Raw genomic sequence first — 17,204 nt, forward strand, 5'->3', positions numbered from 1 at the left:
CCTAGAGGTGGTCTTGAGAACTTTGTCACATTCCAGTGCGGATTCAACCAAGAAGGCTCATGTAAGAATTAGTCGTACATTTGCTAAGAGAGATGTAGTAGCCCCCGATTCTTCGCTCTCTCTTCCATCTTACAATTCTTGCTGGAAGGATTGGATAATGGTCTAGCTCTTCCGTCCTAAATGTTTAAAGGGGTATTCCAGGCAAAACCTTTTTTATATATATATATATATATATATATATATATATATATATATCAACTGGCTCCCGAAAGTTAAAAAGATTTGTAAATTACTTCTATTAAAAAATCTTAATCCTTCCAATAGTTATTAGCTTCTGAAGTTTTCTTTCTAACTTCTCAATGATGATGTCACGTCCCGGGAGCTGTGCATGATGGGAGAATATCCCCATAGGAACTGCACAGTTCCCGGGACGTGAGTCATCAGAGAGCAGTTAGACAGAAAACAACAACTCAACTTCAGAAGCTAATAACTATTGGAAGGATTAAGATTTTTTAATAGAAGTAATTTACAAATCTGTTTAACTTTCTGGAGCCAGTGGATATATAAAAAAAAGTTTTGGCCTGGAATACCCCTTTAATACTCCCTTCTTTGAGCCTCTGGAAGAAGTGGACGTGAGGTTCCTGTCTTAGAAACTTACTTTCCTTCTAGCACTAACATCTGCTTAAAGGATTGGAAAGCTTCAGGACCTGTTGACCTTTGAACCATACACCAAGTTTCTGCCTATAGAGTACTCTGTTGATATTTAATGTTAGTCTTTTTTTCCCTTAGTCTTATAAAGCAGCACAAAAATGTCGCTCCCTTATTGCTATTACACATGATCTGAGGGGATGGGGAGAATGGGTTAGGGTACGATTTCAGATTAATATAGTTATCTTTTTTTTGTACTTTCTTTCTTGCCAGCTCACATAAGCAGAAATATCTCATCATTGTGATGCTTTAGGACTAATGGAAAACAGATTCATGCTTATCGCTCTGTATCTTAGCACTGCCCCCGTCTGGCACATCAGCTGTCATTACACCCTGCTGTTCTTACACTCAATTTATCTGCAGGGGGAATAAATCCCTTTACCTTGAATCATTAACTGAACAAGTAATAGAAAACATTACAACATTACAGCCCCCCTCTGGGGATAATCCTATAGTCATTATTGTATATTCACAGCCATTTCCTAATTCATTATGTTGTCTGATATCTGTCAGGTCTGTATGCCTATATGTATCAGGTATGTATGAGGTCTGTATGTCTATATGTATCAGGTATGTATGAGGTCTGTATGTATCAGGTATGTATGAGGTCTGGATGTCTATATGTATCAGGTATGTATGAGGTCTGTATGTATCAGGTATGTATGAGGTCTGTATGTATCAGGTATGTATGAGGTCTGTATGCCTATATGTATCAGGTATGTATGAGGTCTGTATGTATCAGGTATGTATGAGGTCTGTATGCCCATATGTATCAGGTATGTATGAGGTCTGTATGTCTATATGTATCAGGTATGTATGAGGTCTGTATGTATCAGGTATGTATGAGGTCTGTATGTCTATATGTATCAGGTATGTATGAGGTCTGTATGTCTATATTTATCAGGTATGTATGAGGTCTGTATGTCTATATGTATCAGGTATGTATAAGGTCTGTATGCCTATATGTATCAGGTATGTATGAGGCCTGTACGTCTATATGTATCAGGTATGTATGAGGCCTGTACGTCTATATGTATCAGGTATGTATAAGGTCTGTATGCCTATATGTATCAGGTATGTATGAGGCCTGTATGTATATATGTAGTAGGTATGTATGAGGTCTGTATGTATCAGGTATGTATGAGGTCTGTATGTCTATATTTATCAGGTATGTATAAGGTCTGTATGTCTATATGTATCAGGTATGTGTGAAGTCTGTATGTCTATATTTATCAGGTATGTATGAGGTCTGTATGTCTATATGTATCAGGTATGCGTGAGGTCTGTATGTCTATATGTATCAGGTATGTGTGAAGTCTGTATGTCTATATTTATCAGGTATGTATGAGGTCTGTATGTCTATATGTATCAGGTATGTATAAGGTCTGTATGTCTATATGTATCAGGTATGTATAAGGTCTGTATGTCTATATGTATCAGGTATGCGTGAGGTCTGTATGTCTATATGTATCAGGTATGTGTGAAGTCTGTATGTCTATATTTATCAGGTATGTATGAGGTCTGTATGTCTATATGTATCAGGTATGTATAAGGTCTGTATGTCTATATGTATCAGGTATGCGTGAGGTCTGTATGTCTATATGTATCAGGTATGTGTGAAGTCTGTATGTCTATATGTATCAGGTATGTATGAGGTCTGTATGTCTATATGTATCAGGTATGTATGAGGTCTGTATGTCTATATGTATCAGGTAGGTATGAGGTCTGTATGTCTATATGTATCAGGTATGTATGAGGTCTGTATGTCTATATGTATCAGGTATGTATGAGGTCTGTATGTCTATATGTATCAGGTATGTGTGAGGCCTGTACGTCTATATGTATCAGGTATGTATGAGGTCTGTATGTCTATATGTATCAGGTATGTATGAGGTCTGTATGTCTATATGTATCAGGTATGTGTGAGGTCTGTATGTCTATATGTATCAGGTATGTATGAGGTCTGTATGTCTATATGTATCAGGTATGTATAAGGTCTGTATGTCTATATGTATCAGGTATGTATGAGGCCTGTATTTCTATGTGTATGAAAAATTGCCTTCTTAGATGTGGTTGTCTCTATTAAAGATTCATAGCTACAGACTGCGGGCTATAGAAAACCCTCGGCCCCCTTACTCTATCTTCATCATGACTCTTACCATCCAAAACACACCAAGAGATCACTCCCGTATAGCCAGTTCTTGCGGCTAAAAAAGATAAACAGTGATCCTTCTTCCTTCAAAAAACAGGCGGACCAATTCAAATCACACCTGATTAAGAGGGGACATCCAATGACATGCCTGGATGCAGCCCTCAATAAAACTAATGAAAAGTCGAGAGAAGAACTCATCACAAAACCCAAGTCCACACTTCCCTCTCCTCCAAGAGGTTTCAATTTCTCCTCTAAACACAGTGAAATGTCCAGAGTGATCCAGAAGGCTATCTATCGCCATTGGCACATCATTGAGAGTGACCCCATACTAAAGGATATAGCCATAGAAAAAACCATTGATCGCACACAAACGTACAAGAATGTCAAAAAAAAAACTGGTATGCAGCACATTCACCTCAAAACTTGCTCCACCATCTACTTGGCTGAAGGATCTGCGCCCCACAAGGAACCATAAGTGTGGGAATTGCTCATTTTGTGGCCAACTGAAACAAGGGGAAAATTGGAAGATGTACATGTTACTGATTTCATCACATGAAGAACTAAGTGCCTGGTCTACTGTATACAGTGCCCCTGCGGCTATCTCTACGTTGGTTGTACCATCTGTCCAATGTTTGTCTGCTTCAGGGAGCATGTCCGGCTGTCCAGGCTGGGGAAAGGGGGGCCCAGACTGGCAGAACATCTGCACATCAAACATAACGGTAACTCAGCAATATTAACTTTCTTTGGTTTGGAAGCTGCCATGAATGCCCCTATGGGTCTCACCATACAAACTTTTTTGCAACAAAGGGAAGCACGCTGGATCTCCCAGCTGGGAGCCACTGGACCTTTGGGATTTAATGAACGCAACGTGTTCAGGGCATTCATATGAGGACCAGTGTTTAATGCATTTGTTTCCCTTCTGCTGATATGTTGCCTTGTATGTATCTCCCCTTTTTCTCCCTTGCCTTCCCTCCCCTTCCCTTTTCTGTATTTCTTTGTATATAGAACCACCTTCTGTGGTTCTCCCTCCTCCCTACTCTCATTGCAGATGGATGCAACCTACCGGGCACAGCTGGAAAATGCACGGAACTGCCCTCGGAAGCGCTGGAAGGCAGCGACTACCGGCCGCCGGATTGTATTGTCATGTTGCCCGGCAACAGCCCGTCAGCTGATCTCAGGTCATGGAAGCAGGTAATTTAAACGAGACCGTGAGCATCATCTATGGGTGTGACCAAGCGAATAACCCGCGAAACGGAACCGTCGTTCCACGAGCTCAGCTGAGCCCCAATTTTCTTCTTCCCGACCCGAACCCTTGTTCCTGATGTACATGATGGAATAAAGCTATCTTTTTTTGGCATGAAACCGGGTGAGTGCGACATTTCATTCTTCCTCCTATGTTGTGTTCTATTTTTTCCATGTAAGCGCCCACCGACACTGCCACATTACCCGTCCTTTTGCTAACACAGCCAACCTCATCATTAAAAAGACTGCTCATCACACTACAGTGCCAGCTCTCTGTCTCTTGCCACCTGTGTCTTCTATAGAGACATTAAGGTGGCTACACATAATTGATACACACATCATATGGAGATTTTTGTTTCCTTATACTCTGTTCTGTTGTCAGTAGGACTTATGACAAATATCTATCATATAGTATTTCTTACTGAAGTGTGTACAACTATGTGTCTTGTGTTTGTGTCATCATTGCCCGACATAGAAAGGACTTCTATCCAGTTCTACCTATGAATATTATGATATTAACATCTGCACATCTTTTTTGTCCTTGTGAGTATGTGCCGATACTGGTAGGGATTGTGAAGTGGTTTAGAGAGGGTTAACAAGCCTCGGTGGTTTCGCTGTGTTTTAATTAATTAACCTATTCCCTCATCTCTTTCGCCCAGGATTTGAGCTGCACATATATAAAAAGTCAGTAAACTGGCTAAGTGGATTTATGACTGAGGTCGTGTTGTACTACTGAAACGCGTCACGGTCTGTTCTACTCCTGTGTGTCGTTGCAAGCTTCAATAAAGAACAAAGGCTTTTATCGGAGGATACTCGTGCTGGACATTTCTTTTTCTCTTTGGCCATTACATAAAATTGCAACAGATCTGTGGTTCTATAATGGCAAGATAGTGAAGTCCAAGAGAAAGAATACAAAGCATTGTGTAACAGATTATACGAAGTGACCACTGAAATAAAGGATCCATATAAAAGCACTTGGCTTGTGTTCATTTGCATCTCTATGGTTAGTGGACAGATTGACGTTTTCCTATATACATTCATGTGTGTCTCTCCCAGAAATTGGCCAGGTCTTTAGTCAGTCGGCTCAGCATCACTCAATAAGTGAAAAAAAACCTTAGATTTCACAGTGTGTCTGGAGCAGAAACTGGGTAGAGATCTGAGAGGACACAGTCTTTAATTATCAGGTAGAAAAAAGAGAAATGCCAGGTTCCAAGTAAATTTGGACTCAAGATCTGGAGTAACATGACTTCATAGTCAGGAATGCTACATGCAAGGTCTCATTCACACATTCTAGTTACATGGAGTTTGGCTCATTGTTGGACAACAGGGAAAATACACTGAAAGTTCGGCCGGCTGCACAAATCATTTATTTAAAGCAGTATCTGGCATGGAATCTAATTTAGAATATGCTATTATAGGGTATTTTATGTTAATAGATGTGGAGGAGGGGTGTCTCTCATTTGGTACGTGTACATTTAGTAAAATGTTGAGCTTTTGCATACAGCATCTCCAGCTTAGGCTGCCTTTACACCACGTTTTTTGCAATACAGTTCCCGTATTAGGTTTTTGATGAAAAACGGATTCCCCAAAACCGGACTAAACTGTATCAAACTGTGTGTACAAATTTTAACCGGTATACGGTTAAAAAATGTATACGGTTTGAAAAATGATGTCCGGTTGAAGAAAAAAATGTATAAGTTTTTAACTTTTCACTCCATTATGAATAAAGTTTCACTTGTTTGATTGAAATTCCAAGAAAATAACCGTGCAAAGTCAAAAACCAGATGGTGAAAACCGGATGGAACCGTACGCACATACGGATCTATACAGTTCGCATCGACTCCCATGTTAAAAAAAAGTATACGTTTCAATACGTTTTTTTCACCCGGACCAAAAACTGTGGTAGGCTACAGTTTTGGGTACGGGAAAAAACGGACAAAACAGTACAAGATGCAAAACGGATGCAACCAGATGCATCTTTTGGCACACGGTTTTCAATGGAGAGTCAATGCATACGGTTTTCAATACGGTTCCATACAGTTTTCAAATTGAAAACGTATACGGGAACTTAGAGGACTCCACCTGTCCATGGAATATGCAGTCTTTTTATTGATTTCAATAAGCACCATGTAATTCTGCATCGCAACTGTTGTAGCTGAGGAGGGAAATTGAACACTTGCTACCAAGCTCCTTTGAAGATTACAGCTGAACATTGCGGGTACTGCTGCGGGACGACCTGTGATCAGCTCATTTTAAAGGAACTCTTAAAGGGGTACTCCGCCCCTAGACATCTTAGGGGATAAGATGTCTGATCCCAGGTATCCTGCAGCGGGGACCCCCACAATCTCTGTGCAGCACCCGGCGATCGTTTAGAACGCTGGGTGTGGGTAGCAGGGGCCGTGATGTCACGGCCGCGCCCCTTGTGAAATCACACCACACCCCTTCAATGTAAGTCTATGGGAAGGGGCGTGGCAGCCACTACGTCCCCTCCCATAGACTTGCATTGAGGTGGCATGGCATGATTTCACGAGGGGCATGGCCGTGACGTCATGACCCCCGTCGCCCGCTCCAAGCGTTTGGAACAAAATGTTCTAAATGCTGGGGCAGGGGAGTATTCCTTTAACAAAGTATGTAAAGAGTATGTAAAGAGAATTCACATAAGGCTGAGACCCAGTATAACCCATGTAAATGGTCATTGTGGAAACCAGTACAGTATTTGAAAAAGATAATAAGGGCGAGTTCACATTAAGTATTTTGGTGCTTATCTTTTGCCAAACTAAATGCTAAAAAAATATGCAATGCAATGCACTCCCCATTGTTTTCAATGTGAAGATCAGTAAAGGAACACATTCAGTATATAGTCAGACATTTAGAAATGGACCATTGTTTTATTCATATAGTTTAAATGATACATTTGAAATTCCTATTTGCTAGGCTGACAAGATTTCATTTATTGGGGGTTATACACCAGCATGCCCACCAATCAGCTGTTTGCCGGATCCTTAGCACCTTCATAGAATGAATGGAGCCAGAAGCAGACAGCGCCATACATTGAGTAGTGGACATGTTGGGTTACTGCAACTCAGCTCCTATTAAAGTGAATTTACAGAAATGAGCTGCAGTAACTCAGTATAGCCCATCAATAAAAAGACCTGAAAAAGCCCTTTAAACATGGGTACAATATGCCCATCTGACTAAGAAGTCAACAGTTTTTATTAGAATTTTTAATGTATACAGAATCATTCCCATCATTACGATTGTTTTGTCTATGTGACACTCCGCTAATCATAAAATATGAGATCCTTTCTTGTCTTTAACAGTTTTGCCCATTTACTTGCTAAAGTTTATAGACATAAGGTTGTACTTGACCAGCTATTAAGGACATGAATGGGCTCACTTAGCCTGGTCGACTCTAAGCACATGTACCCCCTCCACCAGCCCCCAATAGAATAAGCTCCTTGAAGCATGAAATGAATAGATGTTTATTGTTGTGTAAAAAGGCGGACAATAAAACGCTCACACCTCTTTAATGTATCCCCACTTTCAATCCACCATGTCGGCAGGATAAAAAATAATTTTGAATAGCCATAAAATGCATCTAATTCACTCTATAAAAAATGTCACAGAGAGGAGAAAAAAACACGAGAACCTTTAACAATTTCCTTTGTTGCACTTCTTTACAATAGGAAGTGCAAATAAGTTTTTGTCCCACAAAAAAAAAAAAAGAACAACTCCATTTATTTCCCCAAAAATAATTAAAATTTCATGAATTTTACTGGCTCCAGTATCCAGCAGAGTGAATATTGGAACTCCCTGGCCCTCTATATAAAAGGGCACAACTGCTGTACTTTATTAGATGTGACTCTCTGAACACACCAAAAAAATCATACCGAGAAATGTGAAGAAATCCAAGGCCCAGCCTGGCTGTAAACATAATACAATTAACCATAAAACCAGCCCCAGCAATATTAAAACAATATTCGGTGGAATAACTGTGACATGGCAGCATATAGAGTTTATGGGATTCCAGATAGCAGAAGTGAGCGCTGGGGTCTCACAAGCCCCTAGAAAGCAGGTGTTATCCAAGACTGCAAAATTAAACGCTTCATTCTGCTTGTTGAACGGATTATGCAGCAGGGCTGGAATGTAACAACTGCACTATTAAAACCATTACAGCCTTCACAAGGCTCTACATAGGTACCATACAGCCAGAGCTCACAACATGTAGCAGCCTAATTCCATTATCCCACATAATACACATAATCCTATGTTTTGGTATTTATTGTGTCTGTTAAAAAAAAAAATACACACACACACACACATATATATATATATATATATATATATATTTATGGGCAGAATAGCTACAGAGCAGTCAGAGTGCCCATGCTGAGCCATACGATGGGTATAGGGTAGAAGGTGGCCTGGTCTAATGAATCACATTGGGGGAGATTTATCAAAACCTGTGCAGAGAAAGAGTGGTGCAGTGGCCCATAGCAACCAATCAGATTGCTTCTTTCATTTTCCACAGGCCTCTTTCGAGGCCTGTGGAAAATGAAAGAAGCAATCTGATTGGTTGCTCTGGGCAACTGCACCACTCTTCCTCTGCACGGGTTTTGATAAATCTCCCCCATTGTCTTTTCTATCATGTGGACAGCGGATGTGCATCATCAGGGAATAGATGGCACCAGGATGCACTAGGAAGATAAGCGGGCAGTGGCGCTCTGGGCAATGTTTTGCAGGGAAACCTCATGTCCTCCTTGCATTTATGTGGATGTTCATCAAATCTCAGTCTAATCCAGAATCAGATGTGCTAGAAAACAAGTCCACCTCACAACGTACAAGACCTCAATGGGTAAGAGCTGCCTCAATTGGTCTGAACTACTATGGCAGCGTGGCACAAGGAGGGCCTACACAATGCTCATTTTATGACTAGTCAGTGTATGTAAAATATTATTTATTTATTTATTTTAATTTGTTAATTTATTTCTTTTCTTTTCTTTTTTTTTCAAACTTTCATTTCTATTAAGGAATTTTTCATGGATACAAATCCAAATAAGAGGAAAAAAAATGCAAATAACATCACAGAGGGCCGAGACCCAATAACAGTTGGTATGGTATGAAGGAAAAAACTAGCAAATGGGAGGGCCAAGGCAGGCAAATGAAGCCACAGAAATCCCGACAAAGGTCTCCAGTACCCTGATGGTAGCATAATAAATCAGCAACATTAACCATTGAAAGAGGCATAAGTCTATGCGCCATCCAATATAGACAGTCGGGTCATAAGGGCCACAAACACAGGGAGGGGACGTGTAGAGGGAAAACACACGCACAGTAGGAAAACAAAGAAAGACACACAGCTACCACAAGAGGCAAAGGGAGGAGGAGGGAGAAAGAAAGAAAAGAGTAAAGAAAGAGAAGGTGGGATTGAGAAATGAAGGCGGTTGTCTATCAGAGAAACAATCCCAAGGTTCCCAGACAGAGAGGATGCTGGGGATAGAATTATTTACAGAGGCCATGATAGATTCCAAAGAACGGATCTCACGTATGCGGGTTAACAGGTCAGACTCAGAGGGAGGGAGGGTCCTCTTCCAACACTTGGTAATAGTGGCTAAGGCAATATGCATGAAGAGCCTAAAGGGCTTTTTAGACAGAGTGGGATGAGAGAGATGGAGAAGGTAAATAAGGGGGTCTAGAGGGACCAACACACCCAGAGCCTCAAATACCAGTCTCTGTACTGTTTTCCAGCAATCAGCTAGGAGAGGACAGGAGCAAAAAATATGGAACACAGAACCCAGCCCCACCCCACAACACCAGCCCCACCCCACAACACCAGCATTGGGGAGGAATGTCAAGGTCCAGTCTATTCAACAGTTCTGGAGTATGATACCAGCCCATAATTAGTTTATACTGGGTTTCCTTATAGGTGGTGCAAATCTATGCCTTAGAGGATCTTTCCCAGATAACCCGCCACTGAGGTAGGGTCATAGTAGTGTTGAGAGCAGCCTCCCAACGACCCATGTAACGGTGGGACGGTGGGTCGCCCTCAGGGGCTGGAGAAGCAAGGAGTAAATGTTGGAGAGAAGGCCCCCGCCTGAGGCCCGCCGCGGCACAATCTTTCAAATCCAGTGGGCATAGAGACCACACAGTGGAGCCAGTCATTGAGGACATAAAATGCTGCAACTGTAAATAGTGTAAGCACTCAGACAAGGGGAGATCCCAACGAGCCCTCAATTGTTCAAAGAGTAGGAGAGAACGTGAGAGAGGGTCCACTACGTCAGCCCAGCAGAAAAGGCCTCGAGATCCCCATTAATGCAACATAGCAGAAGAGGAGCCCAAAGGAAAGTCAGGATGATAAAGGAAAGACCGCAGAGGGGAGGAAGGAGAAAACAGTTTAAATTTTACAGAGCAGTACCCCCAAACATATCTAGAGGATGACATGGGTCCTAGAAGAGGAGATAGAGAGATAGTTGACGCTGGAGGGGACCAGAGAAGTGCATTAGGGGGGATAGGAGCCGACCAAATCTTCTCCAGCTCCATCCAGCAGCTGCATGCATGGTAAGGGGACCATGTCACAAGATGGCGCAGGTGAGCTGCCCAATAGTATTTAGTCACATCCGGGACCGCCTGCTAGCTATCATTACCGAAATTGGGAGACGGTGCCTCTTCCCAACCCAAATTAAACAAAAAATAGCTGATTGGAAAGAGCTAAAGGCAGACAGTGGTATGCGAGTCGGCAACGTCTCGAAAAAATAGAGCACTTTCGGAAGAATCGTCATTTTAACCACCGCAATACGCACGAAAAAGGAGATGTACTGCAAGCGCCATTTCTCAATTGATTCTCGATTAAAAGTTGAACTCATGGTTGTAAAATGTAAACTGGTTATTGGTATTTTTGTGTACTGGATATGTAAACAAACTGGCAGACTGCTCAATGTACCTTTATTGCATTCAATATGAAAATTTCCATAAAAAACGTACTTTATTTAAAAAATAATAAATAAAAAATAAATAGATTTCAGCTCTTCGAAGGTGTCACTTTCAAAATAAACTTGTATAATAAACAGCAACAGATAATGATAGTATTAAATGACCCATAAGGGCTCACATTTGAGCCTTAAGGGTAGGGTCACATGTAGCACATCCACTGTGTATTTGACGCTGCGGATGCACTACTGCCCGTCCCTACAGTGTTGTCCAGCTGTGTCCTGCTTTCCCCATGTGTCCTGCTTGTAGCAGCAATCCCCCGCTACGAGCAGACACAGAGGGAGCTGAGAGTCGTACGCACATGCGCATTGTACTCCAGACAGCGGGCACGATGTCTGGAGAGCTGCACATCTGCGCACAACTTGCAGCTCCCCCTGTGTCTGCTGCTGCGAGCAGGACACAGGGGGAAAACAGCTGGAGGCACACTCTAGGGATGGGCATCCGCAGCGTCAAATACACAGCAGATGCGATACGTGTCACCCTACCTCAAGGCTAGGAACACACATTGCAGATATGCAGCAGATTTTCTGTGGCAAAAAAAGGACCCAAAGGCAGAACTGGATCCAACTGGAAGGTAAATGTCACATTTGGCCCATGCAAGGGATTCACCTCGGGCTTTGGCACATTTTCTGCTGCAAAAAATCTTCACCATATCTGCATCATGTGTTCATACTCTCAAGGGGAATTTCCATCTTTCCATTTTTGGCATGTCCTGTAGATTTGTCTTAATAGGAACCTGTCACCATAAAAATGCCATCTAAGCTATTGGTATAATGTTATAGTAAATTGATATATATCTTTGTGGGAAAAGATTTAGCTTAACTTGTAACTTATTGATTGGAATCTCTGATCTATTTTAGGGAGTCCAGTGGGCAGTGTCACTCATTATTAGGACCGCCCACTGGACTTCGTAAGCATGAAAATATCTGAGAATTAAATTAATAAGTTACAGGCTATACTGAATCTTTTCCCACAAAATGATATATTAATTTGCTCAGCTCCTTATTCTCTATAACATGATGCTGATAGTTAAGAGAGCATATTCATGATGGCAGGTTCCCTCTAAATATCCCATACATGACCTACCTGCTGGGCCCAAATCTATCTAAAGAACTGGGCCCCGTCCAACCTGCTATAATTCAGTAGTCATGTAAACAGCTTGGCTCATGGTGCTTTTTATGCAAATACAATTAACCTCTAAGCGAGTTACCTTATCTGTGTAAAACAGCCCATTTGACAATTTTTGTCTTCCTGATTTAAAGGAAAGTTGTCACACTGATCACCCACACTAAATCCAATAAATTGGGTTACAGCGTGGGTGATCACTCACCTCTGCTGGGCATATAGTCTCTGACTGGGTGACATGCTGGATCCACTATTAATTTTAAAAACCTCCCGTGAGGAGGGTTTTTTAAATTGATAGTGGATCCAGCATGTCACCTAGTCAGAGACTATATGCCCAGCAGAGCTGAGTGGAATAAGTGTAAGGGTCCCATCCGAAATGAGGCCACCTCCGCGTGGTGGATGGGGGACACGTTTTAATCAAAAAGTGCGCTAAGAGCCTCCATTTTTTGACCAAGAGTGCTGATTCAACCTTTTTTTTTTTGGTATACTAAAACACAAGCATTTTCTTGGTGAAACTGGGTTCACATAGAGCAATTTATTTTTTTATGATTTTTTTCATGTTCTGAACTTTGGAGAAAAACTCATTAAAGTTTTATCACAAATCTCTGAGGTTTTGCATTGTGGATATTGATAGTCTACTGTTAACCAGTGATACACTTAATATGTTTCACCTGTCAAAAACCATACTGCCAATAAATTCACAGAAAAACCATGGCCATGTGCAGTAAAAATGTAACGCTCCCCCCCTTGATAAAAATATGCAGAATAAATCGAGCCTAGTTGTACACCAGTCAGCCACATTTCACAAAACGCTGACGAGCGCTGCGGAATCTGTAGGCGCTATATACATAAATAAATAGACTGGTACACTGAATTATCTCATAATAATGGCATCTGCCATGGGGTGGGATGTATTGGGCAGCAAGTGAGTTCTTGAAGTTGATTTGTTGGAAGCTGAAAAAATGTGAAAGCATAAGACCCCAAGTCAGTGTTTCCCAATCAGTGTGCCTCCAGCTATTGCAAAACTACAACTGGGAGTTGTAGTTTTGCAACAGCTGGAGGCATACTGGTTGGAAAACACTGCCCTAAGTGACCGACAGCAGCCGAATGGCAAGATGACCGGTCAAAGACTCTTAGTGCCTCTTCAGGGATGTTCCCAGTATGCAATGGTTAGTGTCTACCAAAAGTCCAAGGAAGGCAAACTGGTGAAATGGTAACATGGTCATTGATACCCAAAGCTCATACAGGTGGGGAGGGAAAGCTAGCCTATCTGGTAGGATCCCACAGAAGACGACTACAGTGGTTCCTTAACATACGATAGTAATCCGTTCCAAATGGACCATCGTTTGTTGAAACCATCGTATGTTGAGGGATCCGTGCAATGTAAAGTATAGAACAGTGGTCTACAACCTGCGGACCTCCAGATGTTGCAAAACTACAACACCCAGCAATGCCCGGACAGCCAACGGCTGTCCGGGCATGCTGGGAGTTGTAGTTTTGCAACATCTGGAGGTTCACAGGTTGAAGACCACTGGTATAGGAAGTTATACTCACATGTCCCCACCGCTCCGGACCGTCACCGCTGCCCTGGATGTCGCCCTCCATCGCTGTCGCCGCGTCCCCGGGGTGTCCCCGATGCTCCGGCAAGGCCTCTGCTTCCCCGGCATCCTTGCTCTCCGTCGCCGCCATCACGTCGCTACACACGCTGCTCCTATTGGATGATGGTACGGCGTGCGCTGCGACGTGATGACGACGATGGAGAGCGCCGACGATGCAGGGGATCCCGAAGAGGACATGCCGGAGCCCGAGGACAGGTAAGTGATCGTCAGCGGACCACACGGGGCACCGTAAACGGCTATCTGGTGGCAGCTGAAGCAGTCAGCGCTGCCGGATAGCCGTTTATGCGATGGCCCCAACATACAAAAGCATCATATGTTGATGATGCTGCCTTCAACATGCGATGGCCTCTGAGAGGTCATTGTATGTTGAAATGATCGTATGTCGGAGCCATCGTAGGTCGGCAGGTCACTGTATTTGCTGAAAAAGTAACTGCTGACCATAATACAAAGGTGTCAGGACACATTGTGATATGCTGGGCCTGGGGCTGCGTAGACATAGACCGGTCAGAGTGCCTATAATCACCCTTGTCCACTGCAGAATGTGCCCACAAGGGGCATGTAAGCAAATGGAAACAGTCAGCCTGGTATGATGAATTTGGTGTTCTGTTAGGCCGGGTTCACATGTATCTGGCGAACTGGCCCAGTGAACCCAGCCTAAAACTGTCCACAACTGATGCCCCAACTGATGACAAGGTGCATCATTCGGCATTAGTTGTCTAGCATCCAGTGGTCATTATTTGTGCAGGCCAGGCAGGGAAACACAACAAGATGCCTTCTCCCATTTGGCACTGTGCCGCTTGTCCATCTATAAATAAATGTGAACTGTTCCATTCAAATAAATAGTTTCAGTTCTACCATCAGTTCATCTCTGGTGCTTTTCTACAATGCTGGAGGAAACCAACAGAGGGAAACAGGGCGGGCTCTGCTTATAAGCAATATAGGCAGCCGCCTAGGGCACCCCCTCTAGGGGGGTGCTGCTCTGCTCACTGCAAGAAATGTAGCCAGCCAGCATCTGAACCAACCGCTCACAGCCAGCACCACTCCCACCAAACTGACATCCTGACCGCGCACCCAATACACCCCCCCCCCCCCCCACTGTAGCATAATAATAAGCATTTTTTTAGTCTGCAAGAGGAGCGCAGCACCACTGATGAAGCGCTCCTCTCTGAGGGCCATCCAGCATCCTGATAGCGCTTGCGTCTCATAGCATCCATCTCTCCACTACCCCCCTCCCCAGTGTGTCACCTCAATAGTATGGAGATATTACATGAGGGGGTTTGTTACAGTGTGTCACTCTAAGAGTAAGGAGATTACATGAGGAAGGGGTTTGTGACAGTGGGGCATTAATGGACGGGGTCAAGGGGGGGCAATATTAGCGTTTGCCTAGGGTGGCAAAAATCCTTGCACCAGAATGCTCCAGAATATATGTGAAGAGGACCTTACATCATGGGGATCATCAGATGGCACCAGAATTCACTATGGGAATTAGGCACGCTGGCATAGCAATTGTGATGTTTTGCTGGGAAACTTTAGGTCCACCTGGCATTTAAAGGAGATCTGTAGTGCAATATAACTTATCCCCTATCTGAAGGATAGGGGAAAATTTATAGATCGCGGGGGTCTGAGCGCTGGGGCCCCTAGGAATCTCCTGGACGGAGCCGCAGCAGTATGCTGGAAAGGGGGCGTTCCGTCCCCGCATGACGCGGCGGCCGACACGCACCCTCCATGTACCCCATAGAGATACATGAAGGGGGCGTGTCTGCCGCGGCTTTCTGCTGGGGACGAAACTTCACTTCCTGCAGACTGCCGCGGCCCCGTCCAGGAGATCCTGGGGGGCCCCAGCGCTCGGACCACCCGCGATCTATAACTTATCTCCTATCCTTTGGTTAAGGGATAAATTATTTTGCGCTGGAATACTCCTTTAAGTGGATGTTACTTTGACATGTACAATATACCTAAATATAATTGTATCAAATTCCCCGGATCTTAATTCCCCAGATATTTGTTTTATTTATTTTATTATTATTATTATTTTTTATTTTATTTTTATTGCATTTTTATTGCAGAAATGCATATACATAGTGGAAATAGTGATAGACTGAGAATAATTAAATTTGGGATGTTTGGGTAACACTGTGCCCAGTCTGCCCCAGTATTAGGGGTCTGATGAAAGGTGTTACTGTCTTCACATAAACTGTAGGATGAAAGGTGTGTATTCCTCAACATGATCAAGTGATGATGAGAAAACATTAGCACACTCCTAGATAATGAATTAACATGAGTGTCTGCGGGGGCTAAAGCAGCCTAAAGTAATGAGCTAACAGGAGCCCTGATAGGACCTGCATCTACTGTCATTGTCATGTACAAGAGGTCTTCACTGTCACCAACACCAGGGGGTTAAATGTATATCCTGTACATCCAGCTATGGAATCAATCAATTGTTACATTATTATGCTTACCCTAGATAACATAAGATGTCCATTATATTCAGCTTCATGCCAAGTCAATCAACAAACAAGTGTATTTACCTTAATGACCATGTGGTTTGTTGTTTTACCCACACCCAATATATAAGCACAGTAAAATGTAATAATCTATAATAAACAATAAGAAAAAAATATATACACTTATAATGCATAAACACAGTAAAATGTAATAATCTATAATAAACAATAAGAAAAAATATATACACTTATAATGCATAAACACAGTAAAATGTAATAACCTATAATAAACAATAAGAAAAAAATATATACACTTATAATGCATAAACACAGTAAAATGTAATAATCTATAATAAACAATAAGAAAATAGATATACACTTATAATGCATAAACACAGTAAAATGTAATAATCTATAATAATAAGAAAAAGAGATATACACGTATAATGCATAAACACAGTAAAATGTAATAATCTATAATAAACAATAAGAAAAAATATATACACTTATAATGCATAAACACAGTAAAATGTAATAATCTATAATAAACAATAAGAAAAAATATATACACTTATAATGCATAAACACAGTAACATTTTATAATCTATAATAAACAATAAGAAGATAGATATACACTTATAATGCATAAACACAGTAAAATGTAATAATCTATAATAAACAATAAGAAAAAATATATACACTTATAATGCATAAACACAGTAACATTTTATAATCTATAATAAACAATAAGAAAAAAGATATACACGTATAATGCATAAACACAGTAAAATGTAATAATCTATAATAAACAATAAGAAAATAGATAAATATACACTTCTAATGCATAAACACAGTAAAATGTAATAATCTATAATAAACAATAAGAAAAAAGATTTTATACACTTATAATGCAGAAACACAGTAAAA

Source organism: Hyla sarda, chromosome 7 (genome assembly GCF_029499605.1).
Source record: "Hyla sarda isolate aHylSar1 chromosome 7, aHylSar1.hap1, whole genome shotgun sequence".
Classification (NCBI taxonomy): Eukaryota; Metazoa; Chordata; class Amphibia; order Anura; family Hylidae; genus Hyla; species Hyla sarda.